The 23,086-nt window shown below is 39.2% G+C and overlaps 1 long non-coding RNA gene; it reads right to left on the reverse strand.

Annotated features, from left to right (window-relative positions):
* Positions 1–23,086, reverse strand: part of LOC103280234 (uncharacterized) — a 203,889-nt gene that overhangs the window by 108,805 nt on the left and 71,998 nt on the right.

Here is a 23,086-nt window from a genome sequence, read left to right on the forward strand (position 1 = left end):
TCCACAACAAGCCACGTTTTCCAAAATCCAATTATTACGGAGACAGAAAGTGAGGTGAAATCTCATTTGAAATGGCACAGGTAGCAAAACAAACAACACAGGGGTGTTAGGTAAAGGTAAAGGTTTCCCCTGAGATTAAGTCCAGTCATGTCTGACTCTGGGGGTTGGTGCTCTTCTCCATTTCTAAGCCTAAGAGCCAGCGTTGTCCGTAGACACCTCCAAGGTCATGTGGCCGGCATGACTGCATGGAGCACCATTACCTTCCCGCCGGAGCGGTACCTATTGATCTACTCACATTTGCATGTTTTCGAACTGCTAGGTTGGCAGGAGCTGGAGCTAACAGCGGCCGCTCCCGCCGCTCCCAGGGTTTGAACCTGGGACCTTTCCGTCTCCAGCTCAGTGCTTTAACGCACTTGGCCACCGGGGCTCCTGTTACAGGGGTGTTACCTCTTAACTATTCTCTCCAAATCATGCATACATAAATAAGGAGTCAGGAGTTCTGACTTACATACATATTCAACTTAAGAACCAGCCTGCAGGATCCATCTTGTTCATAAGTTGGGGGCTGTCTGTATTTTGCTGTAGATTTTACTGTACATATTCTTGTTTGCAACAACAAATTATATGAAGTTCTGCTCCCATTTTAGAATTTTGGGTTGAAGTATGTTTTAACTAGCAGTTGAAATGATATGCCTTCTCAGAACAAAATGCAATCAATGTTTTTAAATAGTAAATGGCGTTTTCACCAGCTGCTAATCCAAAATGTGGATCAAAAATAAACAAACAAACCCAAACACAACTATCCAATAAAGAACCATGCAAGCTTCTTAATTTACTTAGCTCACATAATTACATTTCTGCCTCCCACTTGACACAAAAATTGCATGGATGCCCTGCTTTGAAAGAGGGAAGGCGAGAAAAGAAAAGAAAAAGTTCAGAGTGTCTTAATGGGAAGGTTTCAATGATGCACCACCAAGATGGGATGAGGCACTAATAACTGCAATCAATAATGAAGTTTGGACCTGTGTTTGCTTTAGCTAAAAACCTACCCCTGATTGCAGGAGTATTGCAGCTCTAATTTGAATCAACAGTAATTGCCTGTGCTCCCAGGTGTTGCATGAATGAAAAGAATCGATTCTGAAGATTTGGCAGGTTAATGCAGCCAGGAAATGCTTTCTCCTTCGTTTTGGCTTTGATTATTTTGTTTTGCTTCCTTTTGTGCAACTATATGCACACACACTCACCCCTGGGTAGTACTATGTGAATACTTTGCTGGCAGAAAGGCTGTTCTGTCAAAATTGCTGTCAGCATGCAAAACAATATAGTGCAGATTTATGCCAATGGTTCTCTCTTCAAAACCTTGCCCTTGGGCATTTTAAAAAAGATCTCTCCATATTCACACACACACTCTCTCATACACAGACGGTTCTGCTATTATCACTTTATTCTCTAGAACAGTACTTCAACTTTTTCTACGTGAGACCCTTTTCACACAAGAAACCTTTACACAATCCTGGATCTATAGGTATGTTAAACAGGTATACAAACCAAACATTTACTGATAATAAATAATACATGTATTTTAAAACCATTCTTTGGTATATATATAAAATTTCTATTTTAAAAAATGAAAGCAAAATTGCATATTATTGAGATGAGTGTACTTGTTTATTTTTGTATAAAGAATGTAATTATAGCTGAATATTTGATACTTTTATTTTTTATTTCGTGTCAAAAGCATTGCATAATAAATAAGTTTAAAAGTGATAAAATAAAGGAATCACAAACATCTAAATAGTTTTGGACCAAAAGCGGGCAACAGCAACCGCATTGTCCGTAGCTTTAATCAACAACTCCTCTGTACATGAGGCAGGGCATTGTGGGCAAGCATACATATGCGGAGTTGTTTGTTCTGCTCCACAGTCACACAAGGTGGAGGATTCCTCCAGGTAGTGCCATCTTGCCAGGTTGTCTTTTGATATGCCCACTCCACTTCTGAGTCTGTTCAGGGACTTCCAAGTTGCCCATTCTTGGTTTGTCCCTGGAGGCAGGCCCTCAATGGGGGGCCATCCAGTTGGGATTGCCTGGTTTAGCTGCCCAGAGGGATACTCTTGTTGCTGGGGGAACATCAAGAGGAGTGGTGGTTCTCATGAATCTTTTCCTTGATTTGAGTCTACTGGGAGGGGGCTGATAGTCATGCAGTGTATAGCTTTCACAATGTTCGATCTTATTTCTCTCACCATTAGCAGCAACTTCCCATCGCACATCGGGGGGGGGGGGGGGAATGCCGGTTACACAACAAATAGCTTCTGTTGTATAACTGGCTATGTCCACAAAATCTGCATCAATGGTTTTCTCCATCCATGACTTGAATATATATCCATACACATATACCATAATATTTCTGTTTTATATAACAGATGTCATTTTACTAAACTGTGATATATAACCAGACTTGAGCATCCGTAGATTTAAGTATCCACAGGATTCTTGGAACCAAACTTCAGCAGATACTGTCGTTGGTAAGTTCATGATTAGATAATCCAAAGTTAACTTCCCCAAGACCAATGAATTATGCGGATAGGCTAACCTGTCATTATAGATCTGACGTAAGAGACATGAGAAAGAAGAAGCATTCACACTATGCAATTATAACACTCTTATACCACTTCAACAGCAATGGTTCTGTTTTCTGAAATCCTGGGAGTGGCAATTTGTAGTGTTGAATTTAAAATTTTCACCTTGAGCATTTTTTTTTCATGTCAGGAGCAACCGGAGTTGCTTCTGGAGTGAGAGAATTGGCCATCTGCAAGGACATTGCCCAGGGGATGCCCGGATGTTTTTATGTTTTACCATCCTTGTGAGAGGCTTCTCTCATGTCCCCGCATGGAGCTGGAGCTGAAAGAGGGAGCTCATCTGCGCTCTCCCCGGGTGGGATTCGAACCTGGCAGCTTTCAGGTCAGCAACCCAACCTTCAAGTCACGAGGCTTTTATCCCCTAGGCCACCAGAGGCATTCTAATGCCTCAACAAACTACAAACCCCAGGATTCCATAGGATGGAAACATGACAGGTAAAGTGAAATAATAGTGCTATAATTCTACAGTGTGGATGGATCCAGGAATCTCCGCTGGGACAAGATGTATTGAATGCTTGGGACCAGCACCATGCTCTGTAAAGGAATTGCCATTTTTGCTGGGAATCATGACAATAGCCATGAGCCTTCTATTACTTGAAGGAAAGAGCAGTATATGCCACATCTCACTCCCCCCTTAAATTAACCAATATATTTCTATACATGAAATGGGGAAGCACCTTGTCTTTTTCCTCAAATGGCAAAATGTTTTCACCTACCTTGGTGATAAAGGGGACAATATCAGCCATCATGGCATAGTCATTTGAATGCCCTACAATGCTGGAGAACATGATTCAAATACCCGCTCAACCAGGAAAACCCAGTTAGGTGAGCTTGGGCAGGTCACACACTCAAGCTTCAGAAAATATCTTAGTGTTGCTATAAGTCAGAATTGACTTGAAGAGATGCATCAACCACACATAGTCTTCCCACATTTTTAGAATATCTATCTCTTCCTTTTCCATGGAAGTGAGAACTAAAGGAAAGAAGGGAGGGTGGAATACTGTGAAGCCAGACACCAGTTTTCCTGTCCTCGCACTATCTACCAATTCATTCAAGATTAATTACATTCATTACCTTCTGCTTTGAAGAAGAAAAAAAGATAAGGATGTTGAGGTCAGTCTTGCATATATTTTGTGAGTGAATGCAATTGCATTTTTGGTATAAGGTACCTGCTAAGTGTCAATTTCTGGCCATTTCGGTCCAGTGGTTAAAAAAGGAGAAGTTGGAAAGTGCATTTACAATGCCTGAGGCATAATGCACTCTGCAAGAGATGCTTATAATTATACATCATCTTGCCTCCAACTTTGCATATTTCAATAGTACTGTTTCCTTTGAAGTCAGCCATAGCAAATTTCTCCCCATGCTTGGGTATTGAGGTGGGAAGGTAAAGCCCACAGGCCCAGAGTACGTTGAAAATTACTAGCTTTGTAGATGTTATTAAACACAGGGATTATTATTGATTTCAGGCACTAGGAAAACTAAATACATGATGGAGATGGAATACATTTTCTGGTGTTTAGTCTTGATGCCTTGACTTCTTTTCACAGATTTTCTTTTGACCTCTTAGAATCTGGCTTCTTGAACTTAAATGAAACGGCTCTTATTATTTTTAACTGATGACCATAACTTCATGTTACTTTTCTGCCCCCTTTCCCTTTGACCACTGTATTATTTCATGGTGTTAACCTCTCTTGCTTGAAACCCTCCGTTCCTTGGGTTTCCCCAGTTCTGCTTCTCCTCTCACCTTCAGGAACTTTATTCATTTTTCTTTTGACTATTCACCTGGGTGGGGATGTGGTGAAAATTGCAATTATAGACACTAGTATGAATTTGGTGGTGGTTTCACATTAACTTAGTGGTAGGCAGCACCTACCATTGTTGCTATAAATGTACAGTTGGTTGCAGGTACTGTTGAGGTCATAGAAGGGGGGAAACCAAATGCAGGTCAACCAAAAAGGCATCTTCCTTCTGTTCTAAGGTTACAACAGTGGTGGGAGGTTGCCTAACAAAACCTATTGTCTGTCTACCATCTGCTTTTGTGACCAACTATATATAACCAGCTATATAGTTATAGGGGTAGCAATGGGCTTCACTTCAAAACAATTCTAGTAATCTGGAAATAAGCATTTTTAAAAACAAAAAGATTGTTTACTTTCCACACACTATTTACCAACCAGTTTAATAAAATACAATAATATAATTATTCTCTATTAAAGCAAAACATGACAGAAAAGAAAAGAAACCTCAAGAGCGAAATTCAATTTTAGGGGTTTATCATATAAGGCTGGCAAATCACCATTTCAGCAGGACAATGACTCTTTGCCTTGGACTTACCAAACAATATTGTTCCTTTCTGAAAGTGTTTCTTTTACAAACACAAATAATTCAGGAATAGTCTTCCTTTTATAAAAGAAGCACTCCAATAGTCTAATGTCAGTCCCAACTACAGTAGAACTATTGAATCATAAATCAATTTACCACCTTCCAATTAATTCAAGGGTCAAACTAGCAAATGGATTTAGTCCTAAGGGTAAAATATGAAGCACACAGGAATAACGTTGTCATACACTAGCCTCGGTGGTGAAATGCGTTAAAGTTCTGAGCTGCTGAACTTGCAGACCAAAAGGACCCAGGTTCAAACCCCGGGAGCGGCATGAGCGGCCGCTGTTCGCTCCAGCTCATGCCAACCTAGCAGTTCGAAAACATGCCAATGTGAGTAGATCAATAGGTACCGCTCCGGCAGGAAGGTAACGGCGCTCCATGCAGTCATGCCAGCCACATGACCTTGGAGGTGTCTACGGACAACATCAGCTCTTTGTCTTAGTAATGGAGATGAGCACCAACCCCCAGAGTCAGGCAGGACTGGACTTAATGTCAGGGGAAACCTTTACCTTACGCTAGCCTCAAATATATCTTAAGTCCCAATTGGTTACCAATGTAGTGGCAAGGACCAATCCATATTTTTGCATCTCATGCCCCTTTGTATTGTTTTGCTTTCCCTTTGCTCCATGATATACCAAAACAAGCATTTTTTTCATATGTTTAGGACAGACCTCTAATAGTAGTAATGAAACCATGATGGACGTTTCCATGGCTAGGAGGGGCTGGGAGAGAAATCTGAATATGGATCTCAGAGCAGATTCCATTTCATCCTCAGTTGGGCAAATTTGCTGTACACTATGACCGCTGGAGCACTCTCTTGAGACAGAGGCTTAACCACTAAGTAACTTTTGATTAATAATAGTAGACAAGTACCATATATACCAGGGATGGGCAAACCCAGGTCCACAGGCCCCCAACTACCGTGGTCCTCTCAACATGTGGCACAATGGCCCACTGCAACCGCAAGGTGAGGGCTGGCAAATGCCAAATGCCGCCCCCTGCACCACTACCGCCCCATACTGTTGTTACTCAGCTGGAGTCTCAGAGTGACTCTGATGGGGATTGTGGGATTCAGGTTTCAGATGTTCAAGATGATGGGATTCAGGTTCAAGATTACTCTGATGGGAATTATGGGATTCAGGTTCAGAGTGTTCCTGCTGTGAGAGATGAGGAACAGGGAGGCATTCCCATGGCAGGGAATGGTGTTGATGATACTGGAGATGATACTGAGGCTAGCCAGGTGCAAATTGACTCAGGAAGGGAGGACAGCTCCCAGTTAGATAGCATGCAGACAGAGGCTGCTGCTAACCAGCTGTCCGGCCTTGATGAAATGGAATCTCTAAATCGAGCTGGTCGTTTGGAATTCTGAGTTCGCAGGAGTGTTAGAATAGCAAACAAGAGAGAGGTCAGAGGCCAAAGAAATGTGTTCATGCTATGTAGAGAATATTAAAAGAGTGTGCTGAGAGAGAAACCTGTGTCAAAAGCAACGTCTCATTTCAAGAAGCAAGCTCTTGCTTTCCCAGATTATCTCGCAGCTTTGTGTATTCATGTTCATGGGACTTTGTCATGCATTAATGGAACCTTGTTTTATGCCTAATGTTTCTTGGATTATTCTTTATAGCCTTGGTTTTGCAACAATCTTTTGGAACTTTACTTCTGCTTTTTAAGAACTATTTATTTCCTATTTCCTAATAAACTACAAAAGACTTCAACCTGTGTGCAGCCTGGTGTATTTAGCAAGGTGAAGCTAACCTGAGGTACGACAACATCAAGCATCCCACACAAACTACCCTCAGCCTCCTCCCCACCCCCTCCCTCCCTATCCGGCACAACCCAGCCCTCCTGCCCCACTCTGGCCCACAATGTGCCCCCCACCCAAAAAGGTTTACTCATGTCTGATATATACTCATGTATAAGTTGATCTCATGTATAAGTTGAGGGCAGGCTTGATATGACTCATGAATAAGGAGTAGAAAGCCCCTCAGAGGACCAGCCACCCCTGGCTGCCTATGCCACTACTTTTCCAACCTGGCATTCAAAAAGACTAGAAGCGGCACTATAGTGGGGAGGGTAGAAAGAGGTTTGTGCTTCTTTTCGCTCAGACTTAAGATTTTGCCTTTTGTTACTTTACTCAGAGAAAGTGATGATAGGAAATAATGTAAAGTTTTCATATTGACCTGTCAATAAGTTGACCCAGGTTTTAGGATTGATTTTCTGATAAAAATTTGTGGACATTTACATGAGTATGTAGGCTGCATTATTAAAACACTGTGCAATAAACCATCCCAAAGGGAGTTAGTATACTACAAGTAAATTTAACTAAGCCAGATGGAGGCTTTCCTCAGGATGTGTACAAGTTTACCTTTAGTGACCCCCTACCTAGCTGATGGATTCAATCAATTATATTAAAAGTCTGAGGTGCTTGCTGATATGAAGTTGTCAGGAGAAGAACAAAAAGGGGTCCTGCACTTTTAATTGCTGTATGCATCAGGAAATTCCAACAGGCCAAGCTTGCATAAAAAGGAACCCTGTGGACACATTGTTCACCATAAACTTTGGGGGATGAGGCACTTGTTTCAGGTATCATGGTTTAGTATTATAAGAAGGATGCAAACTATTCCATTTATTATTATTGTTGTTGTTATTGTTGTTGTATTTTTATTGTTTTAGGTGATAAAGAATTCTGGGTTGAAGGAGCTAATTATCATGACCATCTTTAGACAATATTTCCTTTAAGTAGAGGCAGCAGTGAGGCTGAAGGAAGGTATAGTAAAACATCTAGTGTGAACTGTTAAACATATTAATAAAAATAATTGTTCTTGTGAAATCAGAATGATAAAATCCCCCAGTTAAAATCGGGGAGAGGAAATAAGAGAAACCATGAACCCATATAGGGATGTAAGGTACAGATCTTGGCCGTGCCAATTACATCCTAGAATGGATATCACCCAGTTCAATAACTAATGATGTCACCCCCATAGATTTCCTTCGGTACCACAATAATGTTTCTAAAATACTAGAAAAGTTGACAAAGTTAGCAACTTAAGAGAAAACAGCAGACGAGTGTGTGTTTCTAGCATGTACAGAAAAAAACCCCTGTGATTCAAAGTTGTCTTTTATTGGATTACTATAACAAGGCATTAAAAGATTCTAAAAGGACCAGAAGGTACACACATTAAAATTTTCTAAAAGTAAGTTGGGATTGCAAAAAATATTTTTGTGGGTTATATCTAACTACAGGGAGTACTTTTATTTTTAAAATTATAAATTCATGCTGAAACAAGGCACAAAAAATTTAGACAGTCATTTTGCTATCACCCTTTCTAATACGCCCTTTGGTGCACTTCACACAAACCCCCCAGTGATACTACTGCCTTATCTTCTACTTAATAAAAGTTTCAAAGAAGTTCCTGACCTTCTAGTGTTGATAATGTTCAAATAGATTTCAGACTAAGGAATATGTAAAACAAGCATGTGCTCATAAATTTGTCAGGAGCTAGCAGTGCAGTCTTGAATAAAGGCACAGGATCTATCTACTGCAATTTGAATCTCTTTGTTCTGTTCTATGATGAGGTATAATAAGAGTCATCTTTGAGCATCCCAAATTGAAGTTCTTTGGAATGCATTTCACAACTTACAGATTCTTTGAAATTATAGTGACCCTCTTCCAACAATACTAGCTGCCTTGTACTGTATGTAACCGATGTTCCCCAAGATGAATTCTTACTTGTACCTTGGTGCACACTGTCCATCACATATTGTAGATCTGAAAGAGTATATATGTTTATTTGAGCAGAAACTCAACATTATATTAAATGAGGAGTTTCATTTTGAAAATACCCACTCTGATGGTTTCCTGTACTCTTACTCTAGCTTTGAAATCCTATACTAACACTATATGTCAGAACTGAAAATTATTGCACCCCCTAAACTTGGTCTTGAAGTATCTATAGGGAATTGAGTTTCTACAGTGCAACCCCTATATCCATGGGGGATATGTTCCCAGATTTGGTGTGGATATCTGAAACTGTTAAAGATAGGAAACTATTATTTTAATAGGATGAATGATGGAAGCACCAAGAAAAATGTATAGCTTGTACAAGAGGCCTTGAATGGATAAATGAAACTGTAGATAAGCAACTGCCAACCTAGCAGTTTGAAAAGATGCAAACTTGAGTAGATCAATAGGTTCCGCTCCGGCGGGAAGATAACGGCGCTCCATGCAGTCATGCTGGCCACATGACCTTGGAGGTGTCTACGGACAACGCCGGCTCTTCGGCTTACAAATGGAGATGAGCACCAACCCCCAGAGTTGGTCACAACTGGACTTAACATCAGGGGAAAACCTTTACCTTACCTTAGATAAGTAAAACTAAGTATATTGGTTCCATGGAGATGGGACTCATGCTGTGTTTAATTTTCCAAATTTATGCTGTCATGCTGGAATGAAAAGTTGAATCTGTGTTAGCAATACCATGCTTCATATCTTAACAACCCTTGTTGTAAATCTCAGTGTTTTCCAAAACAGCAAACAAAAGGTGCACTTCGGGGGGGGGGGGGGAAACACCAAAATGAGTATCTGCAAATAAATACCTGGGGACTTTGGAATTATGGTAATATCAATTTTTTTAAAAATAACATTCCAAGCTTTGCTGCCTCTGGGATTGCTTACCCACATGAGCAGCAGAGCATCTGTATCCACAGCCCCTTGGCTATTGCTTATAGCACTAATCCATCCCTTAAAGAAAAGCGGGAGCTGATCTTGTGGGAATACATCTAGCTGAATCATTCAGAATTACATTTCTACTGTAGCAGAATACAAAATGCACCTTTTTCTAGATGCAGAACATTCATGGAAATATTGAGGCACCCACATACAGCTTTGTGGGTCATCAATTGATCATTTCATTATTTGGACAATGAGAAATTGTCCTTTACACCAGGCTTTCCAGGGAACTAAGAGGTCATTTCAAGTGCTAGAAACAGTGAATTCATCCTCTCTCTCAATCTCTCTCTCTCTCTCTCTGTCGTCCTCCTAGCCTACCTCTAAGGGATTTGAAAAGATTCATGGAGTGATTTTTCTAGCATGCAAAGATTGTTCCTTTGCTGGAGGAATTCCTAGATAACTCGTTAAAGCTGACGTTATGGCCTCTGGGCCCGACAAGATTGGGACGTCGGGGACTTTATTTACAGCTGAGAATTGGGCTAAGAGTAACCTAGAGCTGTTTTCAGACAGACAGCTCCCTGCGTTGATGCTTGCATACAGCTGTTTTCTGTAGCTCTGGGAGTTATAAGCTGTGCCCTGCTTGCGCTGTCAACTATTCTTGTTTTTAAACCATGTTTCCTAACAACTGGAAAGGTTACAAATAACAAGCAAAAGACCAGAGCTTAGGAAAAAAAAAGTGATGTCTGGTGGGGAGGTTTTAGTACATTCTATGTTCTAGTCATAGTAAGTTCCTGTAAAAGCATTTCCCCCTTCAGGCACAAGGAGAGATTTATGATCTATAGCAAGGCTGCAAGACTCTAAAACTACCCAGTGTCTGGAAGTCATGCATTGCAACCAATGACATGACTTTTAAGATGCTGTGGTTTGACAATGTTATTACTGTAGTTACTTCCTGAAAGTAATGGAGGAGTAGCAATGCTCTATTTTAATATGACATGTAATGTTTGCTTATTACTCTTAAAATCTTAAATCAATTTCTGTGATTTGTCGTCAGCTTGTGTCAAGTGTATTTAACAATTGTTTCCTTTTCCCTGGCAACCCTAGAAGTTGGGTCATTTGCATCAAGACTGGAGACAGTTTTGGACTCTGGCAAACTCTTGCAGCTTTTGCAAGGAATTACATTAAACCTAGTATCTAATTTTGCTGATCTCTTTTAGATTTTTTTCCCTAGGCATTCAGACAGGACTGAAATGTGAGTGAAGGCTTATGTAATTGCTGCTGAGATCCTTAAGTAATTGCACAGATTGGAATAGTTATTTCTGGACTTATGGTCCCAGAATCCCCATACTGACAGGCAGATACTGAGAGCAAAAAAAAAAAGAAGCAATTTCTCCAGGCTACAAGCAACTGATGGTGCTTAAAAGTCAAAGTAATTAGCAATACTCTTTTCTCGCAGGGAAAGAATATTTCTAGGAAACTCTTTGGTGGGCTGTGCATCTCTTGAAATACAGTAAATTATTGCAGAACATCCTAGCCTCATAAAAGGATAAGAAATATGGGCTCCTTTTGCATTTAAGATATTTAAAGCTATTTCCTTCCTCCCATGGCACTATCTGTAAGTGTTCACCTTGGACCAATACATAAATCAAGGAGGAAAACTCTATGAAGAAATGGCACTCATATATCTTCCTGTTTGCTCATCTTGCTACTTACTCTGAGTGGATTGTTTGGCATGGTGGTAATAGATGTTATCGGTTAATTGAATCAGTCACTGTCCATTTACTTTTGCATCCCTGATAGGATCTGCAAATACCTCCCAAGATTCTGACAGAGTTTCTGAAATAACATGGACTCGAATGAAATGTTTGGTCCCCAATTGGACTATTTCAAAGAGTGAAGACAAAAATATTTTCCAGTTCAATTCAATTTAACTCAGTTCAAGTTTCTTTTATTGTTTTGGTTTATCTTTCTATTTATTTCATTTAGGCCTGGTATACAACTTAACTTTTAGGGGAAAACTAGGTTAACAAGTAAAATCTAAATTTTAGAACCATCAGTTGTATAGAGGCTCATTAAAAAAAAATAGGTTCAGCTGTTTAACTTCTACTTTAACTCCACTCAATGTTATTTGAAACCTAAATCTGATGTAGTTGTCATTCCAATGTTTAAAATGTTTGACCTCATAAACAAAGGGATATAAGCTTAAATACCTAATTATACCTTTTCTCTCAATTGTTCCTATTTTATCCTATCTTCATTTTGCTGGTATTTAGCCTGTAAAACTATAGAGTTATAAAGAATCAAAAGGTCCACAAACACCATTTATTTCAAACTAGGAATGTTATTCTTTGTTAATTTTCTTCTCTGGGGAAGCAACAAATAATTTTGGGTATTTTCTGTGGGGGATCATTGAAAGCCTCACAGTTTTTGCGTATTATTTACAGGATTTATTTTGCATACAATTTTCATGTGTTTTTTTTGCACAAAAATAGCATTTTATTTTCTGTACAAGAAACCCCATTTTCCACGCATGAAAGAATGCAGAAAATGCTGTTGTTTGGAATTATACTGCACAAAATTCACAAGTAACATATTTTTTGCACCAAAAATATTTCTGCAGAGGATCTTTCTGCAGAAAATGTTTGTTTTCTGTAGGAAAATACCACACATATATTTTGCACATAATATTCCAGCAATTGTGTTTAAGCCTTTTTTTTTTTAACCAAAATCAATAGGTTTTCTATTCTTAAGTAATCATTTGCTGTGAGGGTGTGGGAATGCAAAATTAAAGAACCCTGGAAGGATTACCATCCAATCCCTGTTAAAAGGTCTCCAAAACAGGGAGTTCTTAATGGAGCAAATAAGAAAAAGGCTACTACTATAGGATAAAAGGAACCACTTGTATTATGAAAATTGTTGCACATCAACTATTGACCAAAGAGACTGGAGAGGAGAGACTATGCACAAGAAAAACAGGTATCTTCTTAAAGTACAGGTATAGGCAGGACATGGTAAAACTATCACATCCATATCACCTCTTCTCTATTCTCTCATAATAAAAACAATGTATCAGAGGGATGGGAACAAACAATAACTGAAAATTGCAAGATGAAACTTCACTGCACAACAGAAGTATGAATAGTGAGGGCCAATCAATATAAGTAACAGGGGCCCCAAGGGGAAATCTGTAGCAGAAAACTGTAAGAAGAAGCAGTTAAAATATTACAATGTCAATCTGACCATTACTGTGACCGGTAAATACCTTTTAACAGTAGAAAATATTATATTTTAAATGCTGTGAGAGCGTGTCATCCCCATACAAGAAGCACAAGTAAGCTATTTATGTCAAGGGGAAAAGACATATCCTTGTTCCTAGGATTGCAGCCTGAGCATGCAATCACAATCCCCATTATACATTGCAAAAAATTCTGTAAGTTCAACTCATACAATCTGTTCATTGATTTTGCAATAGCTCATCTTTTACTTCTGAAGATGATGGGTTAGTCGACTGCCTGTAACAGTTATCTATAAATGTTTCATAAAAACAATTAATCTATGGGCATTTCTGTATTTGTGTAAAATAGCTGGAAATCAGCTACTTTTGGCAACATACATTTCATATCTGGTTAGGTGATTGAGGTCACAATACTTACCTTTTTTGTCTTCAGATAGCAACCTGTGTGAAGTAACATGGCTTAAAAACAAAGTCATTCTTTAAGGGAGTTTTGATTACTATTGTTATGGCAGAAAGAGCTGTTTCACAATACCCTTTTGTTGTCTACACTTAAAAGTAAACTACACAAGTTCCAGAATGCAGAATGACAGTTACATATTGCATCAGAAGTTGGGACCATGTGGTGCTTCAGATGTTGACTCCAAATTGTAATGGACCCAGCCAACATAACCAGTGGTGAGACACAGTGGAATGTGATGTATTCCTGCTACATTATACAGTTATAGTACTTTGATTCCACTGTAACTGCCCTGTTCTATGAGATTCTGGGCTTTATAATTAGGACGGGGCATTTACAATTCTCCCGTGTCTCACCAAACCACAAACCCCAGGATTCCATAGGACAGAATCTCATCACTTTTAAAATGGAATCAGTGTGCCATAATTGTGGGATGTGAAAGGGCTCCATGCTATAGAAAAACAGACGTTATGTACTTTCTTGTCAGAAGGCTGAGATTTCTGAAGGGCCGGGTTGAGTATGTTAACTGGATAGCCTTTTGCCTTAAGCTTATTGTTAAAAGAGTGAGCTGCTGTGAGATAATCATCTTGTCTGCTATTGTTCTGCTTAAGCCTAAGTAATTGAGAGTATGGAAGGTTAAATTTCAATAAGTGGTGGTGGAAACTCTTAAAGTGTAAGAATTTTTGTCTGTATGTTTGGTGTAATATAAATATAAGCCTCTTTCATCTTGGTGTACTGAAACATCTAGGAAGTTAATGTCGGTAAGTTTTATAGTGTTAGTGAATTAGATGTTGGGATGGATGGTATTAATCCAATTACTAAATTGTTTGGCTTTATCATGGATTCTAAAAATTGTAAACATATCATCAGTATATCTTGCATAATAAACCATATCTGTTAAGTATGGGTTCTGTTCCTGGTTGTAGATGCAATCAGTTTCTAGGTGCGATACAAAGAGATTAGCAACTGATGGTGCCAATGGGCTGCCCATCGCTATGCCCCAAATCTGTATGTAGAATTGAGTTTTAAATCTGAAATAGTTTCTAATACTATACCAAGCAAGTCCATGAGAAAATGTGTCAGAGGTGTTTGAGATTCTCTAGAGTTGAATAGATCTTCTATAATAGTTCTAACTTCATTTAAAGGAATATTAGTATAAAGAGACGCAATGTCTAAGGTCATTAATGTGGAATGTTTGGGGATGTGTAAGGGCTCTATGGAGTTTATGAAGTGAGTGGTGTCTTTGATGTAATATTTGGTTTTCAACACGAAGGGTTGAACAAAATAATCTAGATATTTGGCCAGTGGTTCTAAAATGGATGATGTACCCAATACTATGGGTCATCCTGGGGTGGGGTGGGGGTATAATGCACTTATGTATCTTTGGCAGAATGTAAAAGACTGGAATTCTAGGAAATTGATTTTGTAAAAAAAAATCAAATGTTTGTACTGTAATATAATTCATTGCTAGTCCCTCCGCACATACTATTTCGATCAAGGATTTAATTTTGTTAGTGGGGTCTGATGGAATTGGTTTGTAGAAGGAGCTGTCTGTAAGGTTGACTTCCGAAATGTAATCCGACATATTTAATAACACAATAGCCCCTCCTTTGTCTGCGGGTTTCCAAATATAGTTAGCACACTGGATAATTTGTTTAGAATGTCCAATTCAGACTTAGATGTATTTGAGTGTAGCTTAGTGTATTTCTTAGAGAGTTTGTTGATGTCTCTAGTAACCACCTTTTTGAAGGCTTTGAACATTGTGTTTTAGGTATTGGGGGAAAAACTACTTTTCTGTTTAAAAGGGTTTCATTGTGTGTGGTCAGTTTTATGTTCAAAGAAATGCTTTAGTCTTATTGTTCTAAATAATTTAAAAAGTCTTTGTATTGAAAATATTAAAACGAGGAGTGGGTACAGAACTAAAACCTTTATTAATGACTGAAATCTCTTGTGCTGATAGAGGGTAGCTGGATAAATTGATCACTAGGGATGAGCTTTCCTGTGTGGGATCTTTTGAAAATGGGTAGGTGGTTTAGTGTATCTAATTCTATTAGATCTCCTAGGATCTAATAGAATTGCTTCTTGCAGGGGTTGGACTGGATGGCCCGAGAGGTCTCTTCCAATTCTATGATTCTATGATTCTATGAAATATGGGAGATGTAGTTGAACTATCAGTGTTTCTCCCTGATTCATCTTCCATGGTGGAGAATTGGTCCGTGGAGTCTGTATCAAAACGGACTCTCCTTTTTGGAATGTGTGGTTTATTTGACCAATTATACACCCTGTTATTGTCATAGTCATGTTTGTCCCTTTGAAATTTCTTGATCTTATACTCTCTAATCTGTGAGGCTAGATCCTTACATTTTTTATCTAGTGTCAATAATGACAAAGTTCTGTTCCTGGCTTGAAAGTGAATGTTCCTGTTTCATTGTGCAGTGCTGACTTGGACAGAAGTGATCCTACCCCATCAAATTTGTTTGTGTGGCAGATACTTCATGAAATATCTGGAGGGCACAGTTTTTCTGGCCAGGACTAAGAATGGGACTTTTTCAGAGATCCGCATATCCGTATATCCACATCCCAGGGCAGCAGCCATTTTGGGAGTCTCTAAATCTTGGAACAAAGCAGCAATTCTGGACAATAGAGGCAGAAATCCCAGGACTAACAGTCTGTATGTGGACCTCTTCCAAAGTCCTGGGATTTTTTTGCCTTTGTTTGCCCTGACTGGAAGCACCCTGAGTTACAAGACATCTATACTGTGAAAAGAGCTATTACAATGACTAGATTAAGGATAGCATCAGTAATACATGGTCCATATCCTACCACTCCATTTGTTTTACAGCAATAACAAAAATAGACTACACTCCAATAACCATTAAAAAAGCGAGAGAATCAAAGCAGAACATTTCTCAGTGTAAAAGGTCTGGGAGCTTTGCTGTATTCAAGAGAAAGTTGAATCATTTCACTGAAATATGAGTAATCTGAACACATCATCATCCAAGCAGTTGGGGGTCCCAATTGCCACAGTAACAAAAAATAGCCCTGTGTCATTTCACTATACCTTCTGAAACTTGTCAATTAGATGACTGTGTTTGAAGTTTGAATCAAAACAGACAGTTGTCACTTTCTGGCAGCAGTCTAAAATTGTACATCTGTAATATTTTTGTGAATGTATGAATGCTTCAGCTGTTTATTTTAAGTTTCTTTCCCAAAATGACCCTGACAGAACAGATTCCTCTCCCTCCCTCATCTATTTGATTTGAAAGGAAAGAAATCCCACTCTTGCGATGAGAAACAGAATCATACTGCTACTTCGAACAATATTAACATTTAGAGGTTGTGATTTGTAGGTTTTCCTAAAAGTGTGTGCTCCAAATTCCCACTCATGCATCAAGACAGGCCTGTAGCCAAGGGGGGGGGGGGGTGTTAGGGGTTCAAACTACCCCAGAAATTTTTCAGGTTAAAAAAAAAAACTGGTTTACTCATGAATTTTAACTGGTTAACCAAATCCCCATGCTAAGTCTATGAGATGCAAAAAATTAAGAGTCCCTCCAGGCACTATCTCAAGCAGATATTGACAGGTCTGTAGTTGGGGGGGGGGTTCAAACCCCCCCCCCCTCCCGAAATTTTCAAAAACCCCTCCGAAAAATTTTTCTGGCTACGGCCCTGCATCAAGATAAAATCTCCCTTTCATACTTTAAACAACTTCAACACAGAACATACACAACATTTGAAGAGTTATTTGCTTATTAATGTCTTTCTTCCTCCAAAGAAGCCAAACAACGCAAAAATAGTGATACTTTACACCCCAGCAAATTCTCCTGCTCCCTCTGCCAAAGCCACCATGATTTAGATTGTATACACAGTAAAAAAAAAAAAACAGCAAGCTATATTTTCCTTTAAATTATGAAACAAGAAGTGAGTTTTGGTGCATCACATTAAAGCCTAAAAGAAGAGTTTGAATTCTAAAGGGGTCATACATCATGTGACATGATCAAGGGAGCTATGGGATGTTCTTATCAGTGTAGACAAGCCTTAGATTTTACAACAAGTATTACTGGTCTTCAGTATTACACTGGATATGTGCCTCCTAACATGAATTTCAGATGTCAGCTTGAAGCAGAAAAACAAAACCAATAGCCATGTGGCACTTTGAAAACAAAACCAATAATCACATGGCACTTTGGAAATTACCAACTTCTATTTGGCACATATTTTCATCTAAGGCATTTGATGTCAGTCCAAAAGCTTACATCAAATGTGCTAATTCTTGTTTGCCACAAAGACAAACGAGGGTAAAGTATTTCATATTCAATTTGTTCAATCTATCCCCCGGTTGGGAGCCCCTGGTGGCACAGCGGATTAAACTGCTGAGCTTCTGAACAGTTCGAATTCGGGAAGCGGGGTGAGCTCCCGCTGTTAACCCCAGCTTCTGCCAACCTAGCAGTTCAAAAACAGGCAAATATGAGTAGAGCAATAGGTACCATTCCAGTGGGAAGGTAACGACGCTCCATGCAGTCATACTAGCCACATGACCTTGGTGGTGTCTACGGACAACGCCGGCTCTTCAGCTTAGAAATGGAGATGAGCACCACCGCCCAGTCGGACACAACTAGACTTAATGTCAGGGGAAAACCTTTACCTCTACTTAATCAGTATAAATAGTGGCCAAGGAGCTCATTATGGAAAGATGAATACATAAATGCAGCTAAGTACATCTAATACATGCTTTAAGGCTACCTCTCTTAACTTAGTGCTTGTGTATATGTTCCATTACAAATCTCACCATCCTTACATATCAGATCATGAAAATGTTTGCTTCATATCTGGAAAATAATTCAGAAGAAACCAATAACAAAATGCACCACTAGGGTGACATTAACAACCAAATGTTCTCTCTAAATGCTACGGAATCCTTAAGAATTAATACTTTAATAAATTAATAATAACACAACAAACCACTCATACGTATAATAACAATGAATTACTTCCCCCATTTCTAACTACCAAGTTAATTGAATTGTAAGCCTTCTTTTCCAAGCTTGACATCAGCATGACTAACCCTTCATTCTTTGTTCATCTTATACATCTTACTGTTTTACCACTGAAGTGGTTTCATGAAACTTACAGTCACACAGAGGTCTTAAAGGATTTCTGCAAAAGTGAGATTTTTGTCTTCTTATACTTTAGTTCTTGATGGCTGAGGGGTATGAGAATTCATATGTCAGAAATGCCAGAATATGAACTAGATAATTTGACTCTGAGGCATTCATGTGACCACTGAGCAGCATGGAATTGTAGGTTCAGGACTTTGAGCCATGCGAAGTACAGGATGCAACTGGCAGACAATCACAAAAAACCTTAGGTTTGTCATACTTTATAAAAGTACTTGCAACTTGACTTCTGGACCTTGCTGATTCAATAGGAACAGCACCATCTCCCTGCTGTGATCTCCATCAACTAACTCTGCAAAGATCCTACCTCAAATAATATATGTTCTGAATTTTCACACAGCATTTACTAGTCAGGGCATGGCTTTATTTTGTAGTTACTTAAGATTAAGTCTGATTCCCTGTTGTGACATTCAGTTATTTGCCATATATTTGATATATTACTATTTTTGTACTTTATTTTGTATTGCTAGAGATTCAGGTGGGTGTTTGATAGAGATAACAACTTAATTTGAGCAGAAGGGAGAGGATGTCCCATTTGCTGCTCACTTCAAATAAAAATGTTATTGAACAGAACTCAAGAATCAATGCTTATTCACATACTACTCTTCATATCTATCACATTATTAACCTTTTAAAACTCATATTTGGTTCCACCTTTATCAATCTTGCAATGTTCAGAAATTTAAGATTGTTATAATAAAACATCATTGTTTTTGTTCTTAATGTGAGATGAAAGGATGGAGGATCCTGCAAATTTCTTGGGAAGGCAGGCGGACAAATGTCAGTGTTCTGGCAGTAGCAAAGACCACCAGCATTGAAGCGATAATCCTCCAACATCAACTTCACTGGACTGGCCATGTTGTCCGAATGCCTGATCATTGTCTCACAAAGCAGTTACTCTACTCCAATCTCAAGAACAGAAAGCAGAATGTTGGTGGACAGGAAAAGAGATTTCAAGATGAGCTTAAATTGAACCTTAAAAACTTGTGGCATAGACACCAAGAACTGGGAAGTCCTGGCCTTCAAGCATTCTAACTGGAGGCCAGCTGTTACCAACAGTGCTGTGGAATTAGAAGAAGCACAAATGGAGGGAGAAAGGGAGAAATATGTCAAGAGGAAGGCATGCCAAGCCAACCCTGACAGGGACTACCTTCCATCTGGAAACTGATGTCCTCCCTGTGGAAAAACATGTGGATCAAGAATAGGTCTCTACAGTCACCAACAGACCCACCACCAAGACCCTACACTTGGAAGGCAATCATACTCGGCCACGGGGAATAGCCTATGATGACTAGATGAAAGGTTACCTATTCATAATAGTCCTCTGTTGAAGGACTGTAAGAAAAATAAACTTTATGAAACAAATATTTGGCACACCTTCTTGTAATGCTAGGTTTTGACATTATTATTTGTTATGGTTAAAGACTCAATTCAGGCTATATCAATTCCTATCTCTTTTGCAGAACTAATACCTTTTGCCTTCACAAAGAGTAGCACACATAGCAAGCTCAAAAGTCAAATGAATTACCAAAGGAGAAACAGAAGATTTAATGCTATCCAACTTGTTCTATTCCATGCAAAGTGCAATGGTATCACAGATTTCCATCTGGCACATTTTATAGAAATGCATGAAAAACGGTCTCAAAAAATGAGACTTGGAAAATCATTTCAAGTCTGATTTAAAAACACTCTTACCATCTTGTTGTGAGAAGAATCGAGGAAGGCATTGTTTCATTTACCAAATGAGGAGGAACCAATTGAGGATTTACAAAAAAAAGTCAAGTTTTTCCTTCCTATGTAAAAAATGAGTTGTCGTCCACTTTGTTTTCACAATTATTAAAGAGCTTTAACTTCCACCCTCTAAGGACAAGACTATGTGCTGCCTTGCACAGTACAGCCTCCAGCAAGTAACTCTAATTGTACCAAGAAATAAAGTTCCCAAGGTATGCTTTTTATATGCTCAGTTCAACTACAGTTGGGCAAACCAATTAGTTTTGCTTTCTTCCACATTTCATTTAAAAACTAAACAAAATCCCAAGTTATTTCCATAACATTTCTGAAGAAATATGTGAATGCTGAAAAGTTTTTATTACAAAAGATCAGCACCAATTAATGAAGTTTTCACCAATCACAGTCCTATGTTAAATCAAAAGTCAACTGAATGAAATCCTTAGCCATGGAAACCGCCATACATCAAGAGGTGCCCTATATATTCATATATAAGTATATACATTTTAGTCAAATAATTAACTCCAAAAATCTGATCTGACTTTTCCACAAGTGAATGGGGTACCAGAGCTATCTTCACACATGGACATACTGGGCAGTTGCCTGGCAGGGCACAATAATAGGGACTCCATATAATTTTCTAATCACCCATTTTAACATTCCACTCTACCTCTAACCTGATAAAAAGAGAAACATTAAGACTTGTAACGAAGCATTGACATTTTTCCATTCACAAGAAAAATGTAACTATTTTTATTGCTTGCAATGTTATGGAAGCAAAATGTTGTAACAGATTCATGGGAGGCAATTAACGGCTGACAACAACAATTGTCGACTGTGCACATTTCCATCATTAGGAGCAGAGCCTCCACTGTGTTTCAAGAATTCTATTTGTGTGGCGAAGGGTTAGAGAAAGTCTTACAGTAGAGTCTCACTTATCCAAGCCTCACTTATCCAAGGTTCTGGATTATCCAAGCCATTTTTTGTAGTCAATGTTTTCAATATATCGTGATATTTTGGTGCTAAATTCGTAAATACAGTAATTACAACATAACATTACTGTGTATTGAACTACTTTTTCTGTCAAATTTGTTGTATAGCATGATGTTTTGGTGCTTAATTTGTAAAATCATAACCTAATTTGATGTTTAATAGACTTTTCCTTAATCCCTCCTTATTATCCAAGATATCCGCTTATCCAAGCTTCTGCTGGCCCGTTTACCTTGGATAAGTGAGACTCTACTGTGTTTGAGTGGAGTAGTGAAAAGCAAGAGCTTAGTCTGCTCCAAGGGAACCTAAAAGAAGCACCTCTAGTCTCTCTGCCATGATGCAGTTCCTGGCCTTTTTAACATCCTGGGTGGAGAAATGGTGGCAGTAGCAGCCAGGTACGCCTGATCCTGAGATAGCATTGATGCTTTTCCCTCAGCTTCTCCACATGCCATATCAAAATCTATTATTTTGGACCCAAACCCATCTCCAACTTCTACATACATAAGTATGTATGATATCTCTAATTTGTTGTTGGCTTCTTTTTACCATTTGGAAACACAAACATCACTTTCTAAAAGAAATGTAGAGAGATCTAGGGACTTGGGGATGTACTAGGTTAGGTTTAGGTATAAGTATTTTTCCATGAGAGACTAGGGATCACTTCACACATTTTTTTTTGAGTTGGATTTTTGAGATTCAGCTACAGAGCCTGATGGCTCCCATTACACCTGGGTAACTATTTCTGGGGCTGAAGCGCTGCCACCACCAAAAAAAAATGGCAATAGAAAGACGGGTCAAGCCTGCCAAAAAAAGGCTCCCCCCCCCATCCGATGAGAAAGGGGGGAAGTTATGATGGAAAAGAGTGTGAGGTGACCAGTCCCCCCCCCCCGAGTAATTGCTGCCAGCAATCCACACCCATTTTGGCAGCACGTCTGACAAGGTCCTAGATCTCTTTGATCAAGAATTATAATTGTTCCTCCCTCAACTACAAAATTCCAAAGGATAGAACCATGAGTGTGAAGGTAGACTCAGAATTTCATAGTAGCCTAGAATGAAAGATCTTGGATCTAATGAACCGGACCAATGCTGCCATTGGGCAAGGAGGGGTGGCCAGCTTGAATTCGGGAGAGGGGCCATGTCAATACTCCAATTATTTGTGTGGGATGAATAACAGAGCTGTGACTGCCACATAGCTATTAAAGTAGCCTGCTCTACTCTTAGGAGTCATGAGAGATCCTCCTCCTACTGCCATCTTTGTCAGTGTTGCAGGAAGATTCAAAGCACTGTTTGATTTGATTTCCATATGTGGAATTGTCTGGGATAATCATGGTGTCCCTTGTCTCTGGTGGCATATCCTCGATGGATTGTCACCTTGACGTGGTGAGGGGGCTTGCGTGTTCCAATGAACCTGAGGGCACAACCACGGGAGTCACACACTCCCAGGAGTGGCCACAGGGGAGGATCCAGACCAAGAACAATCCGAAGACCCAAAGACCTCAACAACGGAGCAGGCGGTACATGTTACAACAGCTGTGAAGGCGGAAGAAGGCTGCAACAGACTGAGAAGCCACTTTCGTTGTGTTAATCACACCACTGCTGGGACCTCAATCTGTGAAGACTGTGTTTGACCGGCCGTGCACCGACCTCCACACATTAAAAAAAAATCACGCACACCTTCCAAGAAATGGAGGACCATCATCCTCGAACTATGAGGGATCGCTTAAGAAGAAGATGCTCTGAGCAAGTTAAAACCCAGAGCATGTTACAATATTATCTACAAAGGAAAGGGCTTCTATGGTAGATCTGCATGGATTTCTT

This window comes from Anolis carolinensis, chromosome 3 (genome assembly GCF_035594765.1).
Source record: "Anolis carolinensis isolate JA03-04 chromosome 3, rAnoCar3.1.pri, whole genome shotgun sequence".
NCBI classification, from domain to species: Eukaryota; Metazoa; Chordata; class Lepidosauria; order Squamata; family Dactyloidae; genus Anolis; species Anolis carolinensis.